Below are 18,142 nucleotides of genomic sequence, written 5' to 3' on the forward strand. Positions count from 1 at the left end.
GAACTTTGGAGCCATAACGCTTAACACCAAACAGCACAACAATTAATTTCCCAAACGTGTGTTAGAAGAAGTCAAGTCAACGGATCAGATTATCTAGAATGATGGGGTGGGATTGTGTCTATCTTCTTCGAATCATGTAAACTAAAAATCATCCCACTGCCCACGTCTATGGCTATATAACCAAACACCTGTCTCACCTTCCCCATTACAGAACTGTGAAGTTCTCTTTCTGTGTCTGTCCCAGTCACAGCATCATTCTTCGTAGACAATACACCAACTACACAGCATCATTTTTCGTAGACAATACACCAACTACTTTATCCTATAAAAATTATTCACACAATTTTTATAGTATAAAATTATTTTAATTTGAAAATAACCAATTTTATATATAAATTATATAAAATTATTAGAAATTTGAATATTTTTATAAAAATATTGCCAAACATTTTATAGCTGGTATATTAAAGACTAGTAAAAATTGTTTCTAAACTTTAAAATAAATTTCCATCGTTAAAATTTTCCCTATTGTCAACCACTCTCATTAAATTTTACCAATAAAATTTATTTAAATTAACCTTAAATAAAATATATAATATATGAGAAAATGAAACATATTAAAATTGACTTTAAGTAAAATATGTAACGTTTTAGAGAGACAATCAGAAAAATTTGCATCACCCATAAATCCTTCATCATCAATCCTCTTACCCCTCACTATCATAACACCGGACACCTGCTCCTGCTCTTGAGCTTGCCAATTATATTAGAATAAAGTTAACTATATATAAAATTCTTTGTACATTTAAATGTTAAATAACTAATCTTTTAACCAAAGTATATTATGGTACAGAATCTATTAATGAAATTAGTTTTGAAATATTATATAACTTATAACTTTTTAAAACCCATAAATCTTTCATCATCAATCTTCTTACTCTTCACTATCATGACACCGACACGTGTTCTTGAGCTTGCCAATTATATTAGAATAAAATTAACTATATATAAAATTATTTGTATATTTAAATGTTAAATAAATAATCTTTTAACCAAAGTATATTATGGTATGAAATCTATTAATCAAATTAATTTTGAAATATTATATAACTTATAACTTTTTAAAATTTAGATAACACAAATTAAAATTAATCAATGTTTTAATTTTTATTTATCATTCTATTAAATTTGAATTATATTGTTGGTAAAAAATTTAAGTTAAATTTAATTTAAGAAATACTAAAAATATTGAAAAGTAAATTGTTTATTAAGATAGACAACTATAAATGTCAAATTTGTTACCGTTAAAGAATGTTCTTAGATAAACAAAGATTGAAAGTCAAATTTCAGTTATCAATGAAGGAACGTTCTAAAATGTTGGAAAGTTAACCAATGGTGGGTGAGAATCCTAATAATCGCCCCCCACAACTTTAGTGGAGTCAAATTTGCACCACATAGTATGTTATAGCATAACGAGAAAACAAGGTATTTTCTATTACTACATGGATTCCACGCATGACACGAGAAGAGAACCCATGGTATCGAAGGGCGATATGTGGTAGCATGGAGCGGCTGCTTTATGAGTCGAATATTTTAAAAATTAAAGAAAAAGTATTCTGTGGTAGCAAAGATATATATATATACGCGTGCGCCGAAAACACCTATTAAAAAATATCTCCAGCAAAGGAAAATTGACTTTAATGCGAATTTTTGTAGATGGATTTGACGTTGTCATGGATGATGAGCATACATAGAATGGCAAATATTACGGAGTCTACAGCTGTGGCGGAGGTTAGAAAAGGATTCGCTCAACGAATTGTCTCGATGGTTAAATTTGGTTGGAATTCGGGTAAAAGAATTTCAAAAAATCTTGTAAAGACAATGTCTGGATCATTTTTTTGACGGTGGGAATGGATTCAGCGTTTTAGGACACTTAAAATTTTGAAGTTTGACAACTATAACTTGAATTTACAAAATCCTTGTCAAATTCTCTCTAAATATAACCAGAATTTACATAATTTTCGGGGCAACTCTTCCGCCTCGTTAGACTACACCATCAGAAAAAGACCTTTTCCGACCGATGTGTTGGTCGACTACTCCGTCTCTCTAACGGCGTTCGTCTCTGTCCCGTCGACTTCCGTTCATTTTACATTTAGTAATAGAAAGCAGGTTTTCCTGATCCGTGTGACAGCGGATGAGGATCACAAGGTCAACCGTCGATTAGAAGTAGAATTTTGGTTGTTGATTGATTATATGATTAATTCAGTGTCTCTAGTCAGCATGACCATGACCATTATGTAATTCAATATTATATTTTAAAGAAATAAATTTAATTGGTAAAATATATTTTTTATTTTGAATAAAAGCTATAATAATTTTAAATAATGATAATATTATTTTAAATATTAAATAAAAAAATTATATTATTTAGTATATTTTAAAGATTAATGCAGTAAAGAAAGGAAAAAATGATACTTAATATAACGCTGATGATGGTTAACGTCCATTGAGACCAAACTTTGGTTTATTGGACCTAAAAATATTTTAAATATCAAATTTAAAATAAGATGATATTTTTAATCATTATATTTATTTTTATTTGAGAAATTTAGTATATGGAAAAGTTGTAAGATTAAATAATTTCATATTAAAAATAATAAAATAATAATTGTTGACACCTAATCTTCATGATTAGGGAATTTGTAACATAAATAAATCAGGAATGTGAACAGTCATTGGAAGATGAATTGAACAATCACTCCTAATGTATAAAACAATAACAAACCTATGAAATAAACACACTAATCAGTTTTTCTGCCCTTGGAGAGTTACTGCCTGGCCTGACATGGTATCAGAGCCAGCCCTTTTTTTAGCTATTGTAACTCCCTATTCTGCTCCTCTGCTTTCCATTCAAAAATGCTCCCTGTTCATAAATATGGTAGCCTGCTCCACACTGTCACCTGAACACTGATGCTGCGCCCTCTTCTCTGACCATTTTTTTTTTCATATTCACTGTAATCTACGTTGCTCATCCTCTGAAATACATTCTGGACGTTGTCAAAGGCGTTAGAGGATTTGACAATCGTAGGCGTTGGAGGCAGGCAGAAGCGAGCATGCATTGGAATGAGTCTATCTACATGCCAAAGGAATGTATGAATGCTGCTCCTGATTTGAATGCTGCTCCTGAGTTGAATGGTAACCCTATATTGAATATGTTGCTCCTGATTTGAATGCACTCTGGAATGTTGCTCCGTTCTGAAGAACACTGGTATATATATGTTGAATGTGTTTTGGCTATACGCTGGCATGCTGTGTTAAACGCTGTTTTATATAAATTCCAGAAATGTTGTGTTAAAACGCTGCTTTATATAAACACTGCTTTATATAAATTCCAAGATTGAATTTGTTAACACGTGAAAGGTAAACTAAGCAGTAATCCGTGGACATTGAAGAATCGATGCAATCATGTATTAACTCATCACATTTCTGAGCATTTCACAGATTCGGAATTTATGGTGAGAGCTGGTTATTTATTCATCTTCATCGTACAAGCTGAATATAAGTCGTATGATCCTTTTTTTGTGGTTGTCATTATATTTGAAATTACCATCTCACGCGGTAATTGAGTTTTTAAAAGGAGACGTATGCCATATGCATATATAATAGTGGATTTATATGGATTTATATAAAACTTATATGAAGTTTATGTGAGATTCATATGGTGGATTCATATGAGATATATAAGATTTATAAGGTGGAGTTTTTTTTAAAAGATTTATAAGGCAAAGTTTTATGAGATTTATATGATGAGCTTATATAAAACTTATATGAGGTTTATGTGAGGTGAATTTATACAATGATGGATTTATATGAGTCACATTGTGGATTTTAAATCCTTTGAGAATGCTTTTTTTAGTACACTGGCAGAAGTATTCTTTTCTATCAGCAAAAGTTTTTTTTTACAAAATGCATTCAATCATCTCTATGGTAGGAATAGTTCTCACTGGCAAGGAGAACTATCCTGAATGGTCCCGGATGATAAAACACACCCTCGTCTTCAATGAGTTGTGGAAGGGAGTGTGTGTCGAAGAAGGAGACAATGACCCAGTACAGCCTACATCAGACAAAGAGCTCGTCATTTGGGATAACAAGAACAGCAAAGCATATGCATTAATCGCAACATATGTAAATGAAGAAGTAAGTCGCCATATTTCATCATATTCAACTGCCTTTGAAGCTTTACAAAAGCTCAAAGAACTCTATGACTCACATTCTGCACTTGAAGTTGTTCATCTCATGATTAAACTCTTCACTCTTGAACTGAAAAATAATGATCCTCTTGCTCTTGCATCTGAAGTAAAATCCATAATGCATGATATCAAATCCACTAAGGTTGCGCTGGATATCCCTCTTATTTCTTTTCTCAAGGCACTCTATCCTACTTACTCCAATTATCTTGAGTCTTTACAAGCAAATGGAAATCTTAAAGATATAACCTTTGACTCTCTTGTGAAAAAGTTTGCTGAAAGAGAGAAAGCCTTTGGAAAGAAGACAGTCCCTGAATCTTCTGAAGAGACTGTTTGCCTTGCTCATAAAGAAAAGCATCCTGCTCAAGATTCTACAAGAGGAAGAGGTGGACGAAGAGGAAGAGGAAGATACTTCAGAGGCAGGGGGGGCAGACATTCTCAAGGAGAAAAAGTAGATCTGCATTGCATTCCTTGCAAACGAAATGGATCGCATGATGCTTCTACATGCAAGCTACCATGGGACAAAATTGAGCAGAAAAGAAACCAGCAGAAAGGTAAAATTGATGATACAGACAAAGGTAAAGCACCTGAATCCTCTCACTATATTGAGGCACAATGTAACATTGAAGTAAATGAAGATTTGTTTAATGCTTCACTTGCTTCTTCGAAAAATGATTGGTTGCTTGATTCAGGAGCAACATGTCATATGACTCATAGGAAATATTTTTTTGAAGATTTCACTGACAATGTTGATGGAGTAGTATACTTTGCAGATCAGTCAAAAATCAAGCCATCAGGGCTTGGCACAATCAGGCTTAAACTGCTTGGTCTTCCAGACTTTCTTCTGGATCATGTTCTATATCTCCCACAGCTCAAGAGAAACTTTTTGTCCTTGGTCCAAATCCGCCAGCAAGGTCACTCCATTCATATGTTTGATGGCAAGCTTGAGGTAAGAAAAGCATCTGACCACTCACTTGTCATGAGGGGAATAGAAGAAGAAAGACTTCTCAAACTGCAAGGAACCTCTGCTCATGCACAACATTTCTCATATATTTCTCATCATGAAGAAGGTACACTTCCATCAAGTTTATTATGGCATGCTAGATTTGGACATTTAAACTATGACAGTCTCCGCTTATTGAAGAAAAATGGTGTTGCTGGTTTGCCTACAATTCCTAGGAAACATAAGCAATGTGATGCTTGCATTCGAGGAAAGCATAGCAAACAGTCTTTTCATTATTCACATTCAAGAGCACATAGGAAGCTTGAACTCATTCATTCTGATTTATGTGGTCCAATGCTTGTTCCTTCTGCAAATGGAAATAAATATATCATGACATTTATTGATGATTACACCAGAATGTGTTGGGTTTATTTATTGAAGAACAAATCTGATTCTTTTCAAACATTCAAGAATTTTCATAAATGGATTGAAAATGATGCACAATCTCATATTGGGTCTATTCGCACTGATAATGGAAAAGAATATACATCAAATGAATCTGAAAACTATTTTCGCCAACATGGGATCAAACATCAAACAACTGTACCTTATAATCCCCAACAGAATGGTGTAGCAGAAAGAATGAATAGAACAATTTTGAATATGGTACTATCCATGCTTTTTTTCAAAAATGTAAAGATAATGTTTTGGGCTGATGATGTTCTATGTGTTGCATATATAAAGAATAGATTTCCATCTAATGCTATAAGAAACAAGACTCCTTATGAATTGTGGTATGGACATGTTCCTTCGGTAAAACATCTCAGGATCTTTGGTTCCACCTGTTATGCTTTGATACCAAAGGTACATAGAAACAAACTTGGTGCTAGAAGTCGTAAGTGTATCTTCCTGGGGTATTCAAACACCTCTAAAGCATACCGCCTCTATGATGAAGTAAATAAAAAGTTTGTTGTATCTAGAGATGTCATTTTTCTTGAATCATCCAAATCTGACAATGTTGTTGAGCGGCAACTTGATCGCTTGGATAGATTCGCAAAAACGAAATCATTTCAAGAATTTGATAATCAGATTCCACATCTTGAAGGGGGGATTCCTATACTAGAACAACATGTGGAATCTTCTTCTGAAGAACAATCTCCTCTGCATGAAACTCCAACAACGGATGATGCTTTAAGTGATGTAATTGATAGAATTGGGAGACTCAATCTTGATTCAGTCCCAACTCAATCAACAGAGCAGCCTGGACCATCTCAGAAAGGTCCCCCAAAGTGGCTGACAAAGACACTTGAAAGTGTTCATCCTGATGAAATTGGAAAAACAGGAACCAAAAATTCAAACCGACAAAATGGAGGTGATGTAGATGACTCTAATTCACCTGTTGATATGGATGTTACTTATGATTGTGAATTGAACTTGTCTACAGATTTTGAACCAACTTCCTTCAAAGAAGTTGCTTCTCATGATGAATGGAAAGAAGCGATGAAAAAGGAGTATGATGCCCTCATAAAGAATGGCACTTGGAAGCTGGTTGATCCTCCATTTGGAACCAAACCAATTGGCTGCAAGTGGGTCTACAAGAACAAGTACAAAGCTGATGGCTCACTTGACAAGCACAAAGCTAGGCTTGTGGCAAAAGGCTTTGCACAGAAGGAAGGGCTCGATTATGAGGAAACTTTTGCCCCCACAGCAAAATGGGCCACCATCCGGACACTCTTTGCACTAGTTGCTCAAAACGGTTGGAAAGTCCATCAAATGGATGTAAAAACTGCATTCTTGAATGGAGATCTAAAAGAAAATGTTTTTATGTCCCAGCCTGAAGGATTTGCTGTGAAAGTACATGAGCATAAAGTATGCAAACTTGTGAAGTCCTTTTATGGCCTCAAACAAGCACCGCGAGCCTGGTATGAAAAACTAACTGAGCATCTTCTGAAACTCAACTTCAATCTTTTTGATCTTGATGATGCAACTTTATTTGTCAAGAAAGTTGGCAAAACAGTTGTGTATCTTGTGGTATATGTAGATGATCTTTTAATGACAGGGAACAATGAAAGCTACATTGCATCCATAAAGAAGGAATTAGGGAAAAGTTTTGAAATGACTGATTTGGGCTATGTTCATTACTATCTTGGCATTGAAGTAACCCAACATCCAAAATCCATATTTCTTTCTCAAAAGAAATACATTGGAGATTTGTTAAACAAATTTGGCATGACAGAGTGCAATCCTCTTTCTACTCAAATGGAACAAAACTTAAAGCTCACATCTATTGAAGGAAACGAATTTGAGGATGCAACAAAGTATAGACAGCTTGTAGGAAGTCTCATCTACCTCACTACTAGCAAACCAGACATTCCATTTACTGTTGGAATCCTCTCCAGGTTCATGCAAAAGCCTTGTGAAGGACATTGGTCTGCTGCAAAAAGAGTTCTAAGGTACTTGAAGGGAACTCAAGACCTTGGAATCAAGTATACACAGGTGGACGACTTCAGCTTGATTGGATACTCTGATTCAGACTTCGATGGAGACAAAGAAATTGGGGTATCTACTTCAGGATATAATATGAGTCTTGGATCAGGAGATGTCTCCTGGAGATCGCGCAAACAATCAGTTCCAGCAGATTCCACAACTGAAGCAGAATACGTGGCACCAGCTGAAGCAATGAAAGAAATTGTGTGGCTCAGGAAAATTCTTGAAGATTTGCAGGTAAAACAAGTACAATCAACTCCACTCATGATTGATAACACCTCTGCAATAAAGTTGGCCAAGAATCCAAAGTTCCATGATCGAACAAAGCATATCAATACTAAATATCATCTGATTTGACATCATGTTGAGGCCAAAACAATCCATGTCCGTCATTGTTCCACAAATGAGCAAGTTGCAGACATCTTCACCAAAGCACTTGGAAAGGAAAAGCTTGAATGATTTAGAATGATGCTTGGACTCACCAACATCCCTTCATATTAAGGGGGGGAATGTTGACACCTAATCTTCATGATTGGGGAATTTGTAACATAAATAAATCAGGAATGTGAACAGTCATCGGAAGATGAACTGAACAATCACTCCTAATGTATAAAACAATAACATACCTATGAAATAAACACACTAATCAGTTTTTCTGCCCTTGGAGAGTTATTGCCTGGCCTGACAATAATTATATTAAAAACATAAAATAAATATAATTTATTTAAAATAAGAAATATATAAATTAATTTTAAAATAAATTTAAATTTATTGAGTTTTATTAATATATTTTGAAATCATGTTATTAAAATTGTTAAAATATATTATATTTTTTGAAAATTATATATTTTTTTAATTAAAATCGTATTAAAGGGAAAATAAAAAAAGAACATTAAGATGAAGTTGTGCCAAAAAAAACACAAAACATTAAGATGAAGTTGCGCAAAACAAACACAAAAAACATTAAGATGAAGTTTGGCCAATAAAATCACAAAAAACATTAAGATAAAGTTGCGCAAACAAAATATTAATAATGAAAAGTCACAAACCTAAAATCCTTAATACTACCAAATTAATCACGCAATAGAATGGTGAGTCTATTTTTTTTAAAATTAATTTCTTCAATCCATAAGTATAACCTTATAATTAATATTACTTTTTATTAATCTTATAGTTATGTATTTATTAATAAATAATTTATTTTAAAAAGATAAATTTTATATGATATTTTATTAATTTTAAGGTCACAAACAAGCTAGGCACCAAATTAGTGTATGAGACCACTTGTTTGTGGGACAAGATACACATACAAAGATTTGAATGGTAAAGTCTATTAAGGCATCCCCTATGATTTTGAACCTTTGACCTCTTACGAGGAAACACATGCTCTTAACCATTAATAAACAAATTCATAAATTATAGATTAATTATTTTATTCGGTGTTAATCCTCTAACAAATTTCAAGTTGAAATCTCATAAGAAGGGGTTGAAAATGGAAACCACCTTTTAAAAATTAAACTATATCAAAAAATGTCTAAACTTCATATAATTGGTTTATCATTAAATAAAATAAATCACATATCTAATATATAATATGTTTATCATTAAATACCATATCACTTTATCCCTCAAACAATAGAAATGGTCAACCTCGGGGATTGTGTCGACCTGGAGCCTGAGGAGAAGACATCCTATCAGTTTGGGGCTTGGAGCCCACTCAACAAAATCTAGCCAAGGTGATTCTTCTAGCTAGATCCCCAGCTGGAAAACTGGGAGTCATGATGCTAGATTGGAACTTACAGGGTGGTTTAGGGTTTTTAGATGAAGGGAACCCCTGAGCTTCAAAGGTGACCTATTGGGTTTCTGAAATCATTCTACTCAAAGGTTAGGCGAATGAGATGAATTTGGCGAATCAGGTTGTAGGGAAGTTGATAGAGATACTCACAAGTTCAAAAAACCCCCCAGTGTTTCTAGTTTCTGACATTTTCTCGAGAGGGTTGGAAGACGTATTCTTAAGCAGTGGCTTTAGGGGGAACATGGGGCTAAAGTCCTATTTTTTTAAGGATGTTTTGCCAAATTATTTGGGTACAGGTCAAATATTGAACAAATCCCATGCATGTAAATTACCAGTGAGTTAGAAGGCAATCGAGACTCCCAAACCCTTTCTGATTCTCAGTCTGGAAGCGGCGACAGGAGAAGGGTTTCTTCAAGAGATTTGGGATCTAAAGGAAGGAAGAGTACAAAACCTATCCATAATCAGTGTGAAGGAATAGGTTTGTGATCCCTCTACAAATTTTATGGACTACAAGAATGAAGAGTTTCTAGGGTTTGGCTCTCTAGATGCAGGAGAACGTTTTCATAATATTGTTCCAGAAGTGGAGGGGCAGAATATAGAACCAGGGGATTTTATCACTCGAAATGTGTCAGAGGAGGAATGGTTAGGGTCACTTCTTGACGAAGAGAACCATGTGCAAGAGGGACAATCAATTTTAGTATCATCCGAGAATGGATAGAATACTGGATCAAAGAGAAAGAAGGGGAAAGTTATAAGGAAAAAAGTGGAATTCCCAAATCTGGTTCTCGAGGTTGATATCCAGATAGATAAGGCTATGGAAGCCTCAAAACTAATCCTGGTTGGAAGATCAAAGGGAAAACACTACTCAGCAAAGTACATAACATAATGGGTCACCAAGGCATGGTGTGGGGCTGCAGATAATAAGGTAGAAGTGATCACTTTGGCACATGGATGGTTCATCGTTAGATTAAAAAAGGGTGAGACTTTGGAATGTGTACTTGAATGTAACTGGTGTTTTGGGATAGTGCCAATATTATTCAAGAAACGGAAACCCCTCTTTGATGGTCAGAGAGAAGAATTAGAAGAGATACATGTATGGGTTTGGCTTTCGGCTTTTCCCCCACAGCTCTAGACAGATGACATTTTCAAAGCCATAGGTAACAAATGGGTATTTTCCTAGAGGTAGGCATGTCATTTATGGAGACAAAGAATAGGAATGTGGCCCAAATTTTGATAAGACTGGACCTAAGGGAGGGTCTGACTGCAAAAAATCGAGCTTCAACTTCAAGGGCATTCTTACTCTCAGATTATTGACTATGAGCAATTTCCCTTCATATGCCATCAATGCCATAAACATGGAAATATAGCGCTTGATTTACCCCAGGGATTTAGAGTGAGGAGAAGGAAAAGGGGCGAGTTAGGGATACAAGTTCAGACACGTGCTGAAGAGGAGGACAATGCACAAACATAGGAGATAGGGAATTAGTAGGATGGGGTTTAAGTGCCGATGGAGGTATAAGAGGAACAAAATGTGAGGTCAGGAATACAAATTTTGCCAGAGCAGGAACATTATCAGGAGGCTTAACTTGAGATTGAATGCGTCGATCGAGTGCCCCATTCAGTGGGTACTTGTTCTCATCCCCTCTCCCCTTTAACTGATTCTCTTCAATATTTTTTAAATGTTCTCCCTAGGCCTGGTCCTTCCAGGCCTTTTATGATGGAAGCTTCAATTATCGTAGTGTGTCTCTCACCCTGTAAAGTATAATCACCTCTATCTCGACTTTAAATGACGTCTTCATCTGTCCTTGAGTTTTCTTCTCTCATATTGGCCTCCTCAGAGAAACCTCACTATAAACTGCATCCTCGCGAAAAGAGGGACCTTCGTTTAGAGTCTGTAGGAGGGTTGGGGTCATCCAGGAGTCCTCATTTCCTTGGAATACTCGAGGCATGAAGTAAATTTTTTCTAAGGCTCAGTTAAAAGAAAAACTGGGTATTGCTTATGGAAAACAATTATCCCTCGAAGGGTCGCTTAGAGCAACGTAGGCCCCTGTCATGGTTACCAAATAATTATTTTGTCTTTCAATTGTTGTGGGTTTGCTAGCACTCAAAATAAGCTAGCTTTAACAGTTCTATTTCAAAATTAATGTCTTGATGTTATTATGCTTCAAGAAACACTTGGAGCAAGCGGGATTGTGTTGAATTTCCTTAGTAACATGATGTCGGGCTGGTCCTTTGTGACTACTAAAGAAAAAGCAAGATCTAGGGGCTTGGATTTTGGATTCAGATATAGTAGTGTGGAGCTATTAAATTCCTGGGGACCGGACATGGTTTTGGGGGCTGAGGTTTACTCGTTAGACATTTTCTTAGAACTATCTCTCATCAACATTTACAGGCCATATCAGGACAAGGCCTGTTTTTGGAACAACCTACTTTCTAAATATTTCATGAAAACCCCCAATCTGGTGGTGGGGGGGCATTTCAACTTTTTGTTGGGAATACCTGAGACATGGGGTCCTTTGGCCCAAGTCGATCCTCTGGTTGATTTTTTTTAATAAACTTTGGATAGGAAATCTTATTGATGTAAACCTTATAAAATCTAGACCTACTTGGATAAATGACCATGCAGGGGAAGCTAGGGTGGTAAAGAGACTGGATCATTTCCTATTGAAAGAGGACCTGGTTAATCAAACACCCTTTTTCAAGCAGTGAGTTGGATCAGGAGGGGAATCAAACCATTTCCCCATCCTCTTGGAGCTGAAAAGGACCAATAGGAAGCTTGGTTCACCCTTTAAATTCAACCCTGCTTGGCTCAAAGAGCTTAGTTACAACAAATTAGTCAAAGCCACCTGGAGGCCTCTGGATCAGAACAAGGTTTCATCTTTAGCCCAATCTTTCATGGAAAACCTTAAAATAATGAAACAGGAAATGATAAACTAGGCTAAAGAAAAAAAGACAAGGGTTGAAGAAGAGTTAAATTTTATTGGTGAAGAATTGGAATCCTTGGAAATTCCGGAAGTGGATGGGTATGAGACTAAGGAGAAGAGGGAAAGGATCAAACAATTGGAATATGGAAGGAGAAAGATTCTTAATGATATTGAAGAACAATGGAGACTTAAAAGTAGAGCAATTTGGCTTTCAGCTAGGGATGAGAACTCAAGTTTTTTTCAAAATTATGCAAAGGGAAGGAAAAATATAAACACTATCTCGGAAATGAACCGGGAATATGGGGGAATAGAAAAATATTTTGATGAGCTAGAAACTCTAGGAATATATCACTACAAAGACTTGTTCAGAGCCTCAGAAGGAGCTTCAATTGCAGAGGTCACTCAATGGCTCAACCATTCCCTAGATACCCGGAGGAGGAAGAAAACGAGTTGGTTATGGTTCCTCTCTCAAAAGGTGAAGTTGAAGGGGTAGTTAAATCTATGAAGAAAGACAAGAGTCCAAGGTGAGATGGCTGGATGGTGGAATTATTCCAACATTTCTTTGATTTAATTGGGGAAGATCTTACTGGGGTGGTGGAGGAATCTAGGCTCAAAGGTTATGTTTATGAACCTTTCAACTCTACCTTTCTGGCTTTAATCCCTAAAACTGATGATCCTTCATCCTTTGAAGATTTCAGGCCTATTTCACTTTGTAACTCTATCTATAAAATCATTTCCAAAACTATTTCTATTCTCCTGAAACTAATCCTCTCTAGAAATATTGTTGGGTTGTGTTATATTCTTTCCACGACTAGCCCACGTAGTTAACCGGGGGGTTAGAGGGGGGGGCGAAGCACCCCTTCATTGCGCCAATTGTGTAGCAAGGGGGGGTCACTGGGGGTTTTGGACCCTATGTTAGGTTGGGCAGACCCACCTATGTTTTTGTGCATGATTTTCGCACATGTTTTTTTGGATGCGATGGTTTTTCAGTCCATGGTATTGGAAGCTTCGGCATGTATAAATATGTATTGTAACATTGAAAGGAGTGTAATAAAAAATCAAGCTGGTAGTCCCAGTTTTGGGATCCAGGGGAAAATCTCTGTGTATATGTGTTTTATGTGTTATGCTCTCGCATTGTTTATTTTCTGTGTTTTAGAATTCGTATGCAGGTAATTTTTGTATGGGTTTAAAACCTACATTTGGTATCAGAGTAGATTTCGCTTCATGGGGACACCTTTGTTGCTAAGGGGTTTTGCTCGAGCCTGTGGTAGACCCTGTTTAGTGGGAGATCTACGAGATCAATTCTGGTGGTGAAAGAAGATGGTGAGCAGTGGAAAGATAGTGATCGAGAAATTTAATGGTCAAAGTTTTGAGTTGTGGAAACTCAAGACGGAGGATTTGTTGGTGGATAAAGATCAGTGGATCATGGTAGATCCGGGTACTAAACAACCGGGAGTGTCCGATGAAGAATGGAAGAAGTTGGATCGGAAGGCAAAGTGCACAATGCAATTGTGTGTCTCAGATTCAGTATTGCTGAATGTATCAGGGGAAGCTACGGTAAAGGCTTTGTGGGACAAGTTAGGGACTTTGTACCAATCTAAGTCTCTGGTGAATAAACTGTTCCTGTGGAAAAAGCTGTATAACCTGAGGATGAAAGATGGAGACTCGGTGACAGAGCATCTGAACGCATTTAATACTGTGGTAAGTCAGTTAGCATCTGTTGATATTAGAATTTCATATGAAGATAAGTGCATCAGTTTGTTGTGTTCTCTACCAAATTCGTGGGATAGTCTGGTTATTGCAATAGGTAGCAATGCAACTGCCTTGTGGTTTGATGAAATAGGCTCAGCCTTGCTAACAGAGGAGATGAGATGGAAAAATATGGTGATGCCTTGTCTATACGAGGACAGTCCCATAACAGAAACAAAAATAAGTCATCGAGTGGGAGATCTAAATCTAGAGGGAGATCTAAATCTCCAGGAAAACCTGTAAAGGTGGTGTGCTAGAAATGTGGAAAGGAAGGCCACTTTAAAAGGGACTGTAAATCTAAAGCTCCTGACAAAGGAAAGGGATCTGATGAGGCTCCTTCTGCAGACGCGTACACCACCTCAGATGAAGGTGGGGATGTGTACTTGGCTTCTTCAAGTACACATGTAGATCATGACGCATGGGTGATTGACTCAGGTGAATCCTTTCACTTCACTCCCCATAGAGAGTTGTTCTGTGAATATGAGAAATATGATGGTGGTGATTTCTTCTTGGGGGATGACAGGAAGGCTAGAATCATTGGTCGTGGAAAAGTAAAGTTGAAGTTGCAAGGTGGAAGGTTTAGAACGCTTCCAGGTGTTTTACATATTCCTGCATTAGCCAGAAATCTAATTTTTGTGAGCAAGCTGGATGATGCAGGTGTAAAAACAGTGTTCAAGAAGGATACCTGCAAAATGGTTCGGGGAGCACTGATATTGATGCGGGTAGTTCGGATTGGAACTCTTACAAGCTGCAAGGTAACACTGTTATTGATGGGTGCAATAGTTCTATGGTTCCTGAAAGTGGAGCAGAAAAACTAGTGGTCTCTGGAGAGAAGACCATGCTATGGCATCAAAGGCTTGGACATATTGGAGAGAAGGGCCTTCGAATACTTCATGGTAAAGGTATGGTAGAAGGTATGAGTAATAGCTCTCTAGATTTTGATTTCTGTGAAAATTGTGTATATGGGAAGCAGAATTGGGTGAGTTTCCCCTCTCATGGTAAGAGGGTGAAACAGATATTAGTGCTTGTGCACAGTGATGTGTTTGGACCTATGAAGGTTCCATCACTAGGTAAGTCTGTGTACTATGTATCATTTATAGATGACTTTTCAAGGAACACATGTATATATTTCCTTAAGAAGAAATCTGAAGTCTTTGACAAGTTTAAATAATTTAAAGCTCTAGTGGAAAACCAGACAGAGAAGAAGATAAAGGTACTGAGGACAGATAATGATGGAGAGTTTTGCAGCAAGGAATTTGAAGAATTCTGTAAGAAGTGTGGTATATCACAGCAGAAGACTACTCCATATACACCTCAGCAAAATGTAGTTGCAAAAAGAATGAACAAGATGTTGACGGAAACGGAAAGAAGCATGCTCAGTGGTGCCAGGTAAGGACAGGAATTCTGGGCAGAGGCGGTGGATACTGCATGTTACCTAGTCAACAGGTCACCCTCATTAGCGTTGGAGGATAAGACTCCACAAGAGGTATGGACTGGTAATAAACCCTCTCTTTCACATCTAAGGGTATTTGGATTTGATGCATATGTACATGTTCCAAATGAGGAAAGAACCAAGTTGGATAGTAAATCTGAAAAGTTCATTATTGGGTATAAAGATGGTTTAAATGGTTATAAGCTTTGGAACCTAGTAATAAGGAAGGTTGTGTACAGCCGAGATGTGGTGTTCAGAGAGGTGAAAGATGTTATTAAACATGAAGTTGAACCAAAGGAACCTGAGAAGATAGAGTTTGAGCTAAAGGAGGAAGAATCAGACTCTACAGTAGAGGAGGAATCAGAAGATGAAGAGCCAAAAACTCCGGCTGTGAGAAGATCGGTTTGAGAAAGAAGGCAGCTAGAAAGGTATAGTCCATCTGCTTTCTGTTCAAATTTTTCTTTGTCTGTTACTGATGATGATCCCAGAACTGTGAAGGAAGTAGTGGATTCAGAGGATTGAAAACTCTGGAAAGAGGCCATGGTTGATGAAATGGCATCTTTACACAAAAATGAGGCTTGGGATCTGGTGGAGTTGCCGGCTGGAAGGAAACCCATTGGCAACAAATGGGTGTTCAAAAAGAAGACAAATGCAGAAGGAAAAGTGGAGAAATACAAAGCTTGGTTGGTAGCAAAAGGTTATTCCCAAGTGCCAGGAATTGATTTTGGCGATATTTTTTCTCCTATTGCCGAGGTAACTTCTATTAGATTACTTTTGTCTGTTGTTGTTGCTTTTGATTTTGAGGTAGCACAGATGGATGTAAAGATAGCATTTCTTCACGGGGATCTGGAAGAGAAAATCTACATGAAGCAACCTGAAGGCTATACGGTGAAGGGTAAGAAAGAACTGTAATGCAAGTTAAAGAAGTCTCTGTATGGGTTAAAACAATCCCCAAGGATGTGGTATCATAAATTTGATACATTTATACGGGGACTTGGCTTCACCAAAAGCAAAGCAGATCACTATGTGTATTTTAAATTAATTGGTGACTGTGTTATTTATCTGGTCTTGTATGTGGATGATATGTTGCTGGTTGGAAATGACAAAGAAATTATCCAGGATTTGAAGACCGAATTGTCCTCCAAATTCAACATGAAAGATCTTGGTGCTACAAACTATATTTTTGGCATGGAAATTAAAAGAGATCGTACAAAGAGGAATCTCTAGTTAAACGAGAGGAAGTATGTTGAGACAATACTGCAAAGGTTTAATATGTAGGATAGTAAATCGGTGAAGGTTGCTATTCCTATAGGTGTGAGGTTATTTGTTGAATAGTGTCCCAGGACACAATAAGAGGAAGAGGATATGTCCCGTGTTGCATATGCAAGTGCAGTCGATAGCCTGATGTATGCAATGGTCTGTACTAGACCAGACATTGCACATGCAGTGGGAGTATTGAGCAGGTTTATGTCAAAACCAGGGAAGGAGCACTTGACAACAGTGAAGCAGGTTTTCAGGTATTTGCGTGGCACTAGTGATTATGGTTTGTGCTACCAAGGAAGACCAGGATTGGACAAAGTGTTGGATATTCATGGCTTTGTTGATGCAGACTGGGCTCGAGATATGGATGAGAGAAGATCTACAAGTGGGTATGTGTTTAACCTATTTGGAGGCGCATTCAGTTCGATGAGTAAGAAACAATTTGTAGTGGCACTATCAACTACAGAGGTAGAATACATGGCAGCCACTCATGCAAGAAAGGAAGCAGTTTTGTTGTAAATATTGTGTTCAATAATGGGGTTAGTATAGGAAGCTATAAGGATAGACTGTGACAGCCAAAGTGCAATTTTCTTGGCAAAGAACCCTGCATATTATTCAAAGACAAAGCACATTGATGTTCAGTATCACTTTGTGAGGGATATGATAGAAGACAAGAAGGTGTTGCTGGTAAAGGTGGACACTTTGAAGAATACTACAGATGCATTGACAAAATTTGTGAGCTCTGAGAAGTTCTCTTGGTGTAGAGAAACAATGGGTGTTTCAGGGCTGGAAAAATGACTAAGCTCTCTTGTAGCCCCCTGTGGAAAGAAAACAACAAGTGGGAGAATGTTGGGTTGTGTTATATTCTTTCCACGACTAGCCCACGTAGTTAACTGGGGTGTTATAGGGGTGGTAAAGCACCCCCTCCGTTGCGTCGATTGTGTAGCAAAGGGGGGGGGGGGGTCACAGGGGTTTTGAGGTGTACTCGTAACCCCACTTTATGGGGTCTGGGGCAGCGCCCTAGAAAATTATGGTTTTGGACTCTATGTTAGGTTGGGAGGACCCACCTATGGTTTTGTGCATGATTTTCGCACATGTTTTTTTGGACACGGTGGTTTTTAGTCCATGGTATTGGATGCGATGGTTTTTTGGTCCATGGTATTGGATGCTTCGGCATGTATAAATACGTATTATAACATTGAAAGGAACACAATGAAAAATCAAACTGGTAGTCTCGATTTTGGGATCCAGGGGAAAATCTCTGTGTATATGTGCTTTATGTGTTATGCTCTCGCATTGTTTATT

The 18,142-nt window shown here is 37.1% G+C and overlaps 1 protein-coding gene across 1 annotated transcript in view; it reads left to right on the forward strand.

Moving 5' to 3' along the window:
* The first annotated feature begins 213 nt into the window (after positions 1-213).
* Positions 214-18,142, forward strand: part of LOC149224051 (endochitinase 4-like) — a 59,263-nt gene continuing 41,334 nt past the window's right edge. Inside the window, exon 1 of the mRNA XM_089383473.1 lies at positions 214-258. The gene's annotated coding sequence lies outside the window, so the exon portion shown is untranslated. The remainder of the gene's footprint in view (positions 259-18,142) is intronic.

This window comes from Pinus tabuliformis, chromosome Q (genome assembly GCF_031772625.1).
Source record: "Pinus tabuliformis cultivar Carrire ecotype Pingquan chromosome Q, CPIR1, whole genome shotgun sequence".
Classification (NCBI taxonomy): Eukaryota; Viridiplantae; Streptophyta; class Pinopsida; order Pinales; family Pinaceae; genus Pinus; species Pinus tabuliformis.